Below are 5,453 nucleotides of genomic sequence, written 5' to 3'. Positions count from 1 at the left end.
ACTGCAGCCTACCAGATGCTTCGAAGAAGCAGCCCCTAAGCAGGGCATGAAGGCAAAAAAACCCCCAAACCCTCCTTCACTGTCTGCATGCCAGCAGCTGGTATTCAAAGGCCCATTACCTTTGGACTGGGAGATTCCATTGAGCTCTCTCTTTTTGGAAAAGTAAAATATTTATTAAGTGGCTTTTCAAACATCCAAAGCAGCATTCGTTTTTTCAGCGCAACAAGGCAAAATTATAAAACAAAGCTGAGAGACAGCTCAGTAGGTAGAGCTGCAGACTCTTAATCTCAGGGTTGTGGGTTTGATCCCCACACTGGGCGAAAGATGCCTGCATTGTAAGGGGTTGGACTGCAAGAACCTCATGGTCCCTTTCAGCTCTACAAGTCTGTGATTCTGAAAGCAGCAGACAATAACCCCAAGCCCAAACTCCTAAATCAACCAAACAACAGCTATTTAACAGACCATTGTATTTTAATATCTTGTTGGAAGCCACCCAGAGTAGCTAGGGAAACCCAGCCAGGTGGGTGGGTATAAATTATTATTATTATTATTATTATTATTATTATTATTATTATGAAGACTTTAACTGTCAACGTTTTAACAAGCCCCTGCTGTGCAAAGTTTGATCTATAGATTTCTGAATGTCAAGCTGGCAATCCTACACGAGAGGCTCAAAGTCTTCCTGTTGATATTTTACCCTAAACCTGGCAGGGCCATTTGTAGCAGCTTTGGCCTGAGTTAACTAGCTACCATGGACTTGCTCCCAGTATGTGTGGTTTTCATGGTTTTACCAGTCAGTCCAAATTTTGATTTTGGTTATACCCAGAGTCTGGGCTGTAGCAACAAAAACAGATTTCTTCTCTTCTGCGACTGTGCCTGCAAACTGGTAGCCAGCCACTGGATCTTACTCAGACAGTGGTACCTCGGGTTACATACGCTTCAGGTTACATACGCTTCAGGTTACAGACTCCGCTAACCCAGAAATAGTACCTCGGGTTAAGAACTTTGCTTCAGGATGAGAACAGAAATCGTGCTCCGGCGGCGCGGCAGCAGCGGGAGGCCCCATTAGCTAAAGTGGTGCTTCAGGTTAAGAACAGTTTCAGGTTAAGAATGGACCTCCGGAACGAATTAAGTACTTAACCTGAGGTACCACTGTACTGTGTAATCTAAGGTGACTAGGTGCTGTGTAAGGACAGGGCTCTTTCTGAATCTGTACAGAAGAGGGTACCTGGGGCATATAGTTGGTGCTTGTCAACCAAGGGGGATGGGGGTAGGGGAGAGAAATGTGCTGGACAGCAGCTTTTCTGCAGAAGTTAATACATGAAGCTTTTTCATAGCATGGAGAAGGAGCATTCGCCAACATCTGGCAATCAAGCTGTTGTTAAAAGGCACAGGAGCCAGCTGGTGGGGACTGGTTGTAAAGGTTGGCAAGCTTATTTGGCAGGTGCAACTTGCCATGTAAGGGTTAAAAACACAAACACGCACAGCCTGATCTTCCATAATAGGCTTATCAGGTGCAAACAGGAAAACTGCCCTGCCACTTTAGCAGTGTGTGATAGAGAACAAAGGAAGGAAGGCACCAGGAACATAGCTGTCAACTTACAGATTTGAAAATAAGGGACCAGCAGCCTCAAAAATAAGGGATCAGCAGCCAAAATAAGGGATTTTGCTATTGTAAAGAGTTACATACATTGGCAGGATTGACAGATGCTGTCAATCCAGCATGAGGTGGTTGTGGCAGCCACTGAAGCACCGCCCTTCTGCGTCCCTCCCCATCTCCTCCTCTTCCTCCTCCCTCAGGCTGCCTCCTCAGTTGCCACCACTGCTGCCGCCTCCGGGCTCGTGGGCGTCGTGGGCAAGAGTCGCTCTCCCTCCCCCTCTCTCTCGGGCAGGGAAGGGCCGATGGAACTCCTCGTGCCAGGACAACGGCGCCAGCGCGCTCTCTCTCGCACGGCGGAGGACCCCGAGCCGCTGCTTCCCTCCTGAGCCGGGCGAGCATGAAACCTGGGAAATTTAAGGGACATCATCAATAAGGGACAGCAGCAGGACATGGCGCTGGGATAAGGGAGTTTCCTGTCAAATAAGGGACGGTTGACAGCTATGCTCAAGAATCCAGTACCTCAAGGACCGCTTCTTTCCATGTGAACCTACCCGGACCCTGAGATCATCTTCTGAGGCCCTCCTTTGTGTGCCTCCTCCTTGCAAGGTGTGGAGGGTGGCAACGTGAGAAAGGGCCTTCTCTGCAGTGGCTCCCTGTCTGCGGAATGCTCTCCCCAGGGAAGTTCACCTGGCACCTTCATTACACTCCTTTAAGCCCCAGGCAAAAATGTTCCTTTTTAACCAGGCCTTTGGTTGATCTGATTTACATCCTATGCCCTTTTAAAATGTTTTTTTTGGGGGTGGGGCTATTGGGTTGTTTTATTATTATTATTATTATTATTATTATTATTATTATTATTATTATTATGTATTTTGTGGTTTTATATCTTGATTTTATTCTGTAAACCGCCCAGAGACCCCCAGGTATAGGGCAGTATATAAATCCAATAAATAAAGGAATTAAACAATAAATAAAGTGGCGTTTCCACTGGACCTGCTCTTCACCCGATCCCCTTGCCCAACCCCCAGCCAGTCTCCAGAAAAGTACAAGAATCCTGCCTGCTCCAGAAGGTGGGAGGAATTGAAAAGAGCTGGGGGAAGGAGAAAGCGCAGGTTAAGAACATAAGAAGAGCCTGCTAGATCAGGCCTGCATCCTGTTCTCCCAGTGGCTGGCCTGTGGGAAACCAGTGAGGAGAACATGAACATAGTAATAATAATAATAATAATAATAATAATAATAATAATAATAATAATAATAATAATTTATTATTTATACCCTGCCCATCTGGCTGGGTTTCTCCAGCCACTCTGGGCAGCTTCCAACAAAGTATTAAAATACAGTGGTCTGTTAAACATTAAAAGCTTCCCTAAACAGAGCTGCCTTCAGATGTCTTCTAAAAGTCTGGTCATTGTTCTTCTCTTTGACATCTGGTGGGAGGGCGTTCCACAGGGCGGGTGCCAATACGGAGAAGGCCCTCTGCCTCGTTCTCTGTAACTTGGCTTCTCGCAGTGAGGGAACTGCCAGAAGGCCCTCGCTGCTGGACCTCAGTATCCAGGCAGAACAATGGGGGTGGAGACGCTCCTTCAGGTATACTGGACCGAGGCCGTTTAGGGCTCTAAAGGTCAGCACCAACACTTTGAATTGTGCTCAGAAACATATAAGAGCCCTCTCCCCTCCTGTGATTTCCAGCAACTTGTGTTTGACAGCATTGCTGTTTCCAGCTGTGCAGGTAGAGCATAACCATCATAGTACAACAATGGCACATAAAGTACCAGGACCCACAGACAGAACACAGCATCTTTGGCTGTGTGACATTAATTCATTCATTCATTCATTCATTCATATCCAACCTGAAAGCATGCAAGGAGCTTTTTAAAACAGTATTCCTCCCTCCAGGCTTCAGAGGTCCTTTGTCCAGCTTTTCTGGCCTTCTACAGGGTCTTCTTGTGGCTCAGACATAGCGTTACTGACATTGCCTACAGTGGAGGAGTTGTGCACATTCCAGCTGGGATTAATCCTAAATCTAGCGCGCACACATACACACAGAGTTCTCTCGGCCTCATAAAGCCTGGCATTGTGTGAAGGGCATCGCTGCCTCCACCGAAATATCACTCTCATGCAGTCATCGCTGTCGCCAAAGCACAATGGAAGGCCTGCCATGCGCTGCCTCGTCAGCTGTAGAATTCCAGGCGGCCGGCTGCTTCTCCCACATTCACCCACCCCAGTCACAGCAGCTTCTCTGGGCTTTGCCACCAGCAACACACAGAATCCAGCTTACAGCTAAGGGGTGGGGAGAACATTAGCACTATGATTAGCATTTATTATATTATTATCTTTTTAAGTACCTAAAGGTATCCCAAGCAATTTGTTCAATCATAAAACTATTTATTTATTTAAAAAATGTTTTTCCTCGACTGAAGCACTCCTGGGTACAAATACATTGAGAAGTGAAAAGGAAGAGGAGTCAGAGATACTTCCCGATGGATTTGTATTGTTGGGGAACACTGTTTTTATGTGGATCACTCTTCTTCTTCTTCTTCTTTATTCAATTTGTATACTACCCTTCATCTGGATAGCACAGGGTGATTCACAACAGAAAAATACAAAATGAGAATACTAAGTGCATAATAAAACAAAAACTAAAAAAAACCCCACAAGCACATTTTAAAATGCTACTACAGTCATATCTTGGTTTTCTAACAGCTTAGTTCTCAAACGTTTTGGCTCCTGAACGCCGCAAACCCAGAAGTGACTGTTCTGGTTTGTGAACTACTTTTGGAAACCAAACGTCCAATGGGGCTTCCGTGGCTTCCGATTGGCTGCAGGAGCTTCCTGCAGCCAATCAGAAGCTGCACTTTGGTTTCCGAACATTTTGGAAGTCGAACAGAGTTCCAGAATGGATTCCATTCAACTTCCAAGGTACAACTGTACTGCAGCCCATGTTTCGTTAGCACAAAAATTGAAAACGAGCAAGGTCCCAGCCAAAGAAGAACAACAACTTAAGTTGACAGAATATGCACAACTCGCAGACTTAACATATAGAATAAGAGAACAAGAAGAACATACGTTTAGAGAAGATTGGAAAACGTTTATTGAATATATGGGAAATAACGGTGTACAGCTGAAAACGCTGGCAGCAGCATTAAGATAAATTCAACAGTATAAATAAGTTTTGATGGATGTAATAATGGAATACTGAATGGTATAATTTCTGTAAAATATGCAGGGATTTATGATATGTAAAATGAACCATGGAAAGAGAATAAGGGAAGTCATGGATATCTTAAAGATGTAAAAATGAGTATTTTAAATTGTAAAACAGAAATGTTAATAAAAATTATATAAAAAATAAAATAAAAAGCCTTTGAATGTTAATCAGCCTGGTTGAAGAGAAACGTTTTTGCCTGATGCCTAAAGATATATATTGAAGGCACCAAGTAAGCCTTTAATCAACATCATCCATGGGCGTATTCAGGATTTCTGTTGGGAGGGCACAACCTCAGTTAATTAAGTATTTTTATTGATTTACTTGATTTAGGGGAGCGCCCCTCTTTGGCTACGCCCATGTCACCATCATCATTATGGTTATTGTTTAGTATTTATTAAATTTGTTACTCCCCTTATCTTGCCCAACTCATCATCCGGATTCTAACTAAACCCAACTCATCATCCGGATTCTATGGGGAAACCGAGAGGAGAATTAAGAACGGGCCGTTTCTCTGATTCCAAGCCTCTCTTCACACGGGATCGGGATCTCGGCTGGGATCCTATGGGGCTAATCGCTTGCGCGCGTGCACACGTCTGTCCGGCCCCTCGCTCGAGAGAGAAACTGCGACGTCTGTCCTCCCACTTC

Source organism: Podarcis filfolensis (genome assembly GCF_964270895.1).
Source record: "Podarcis filfolensis genome assembly, chromosome: 17".
Lineage (NCBI taxonomy): Eukaryota > Metazoa > Chordata > Lepidosauria > Squamata > Lacertidae > Podarcis > Podarcis filfolensis.
Note: the sequence above shows the minus strand (reverse complement) of the source record.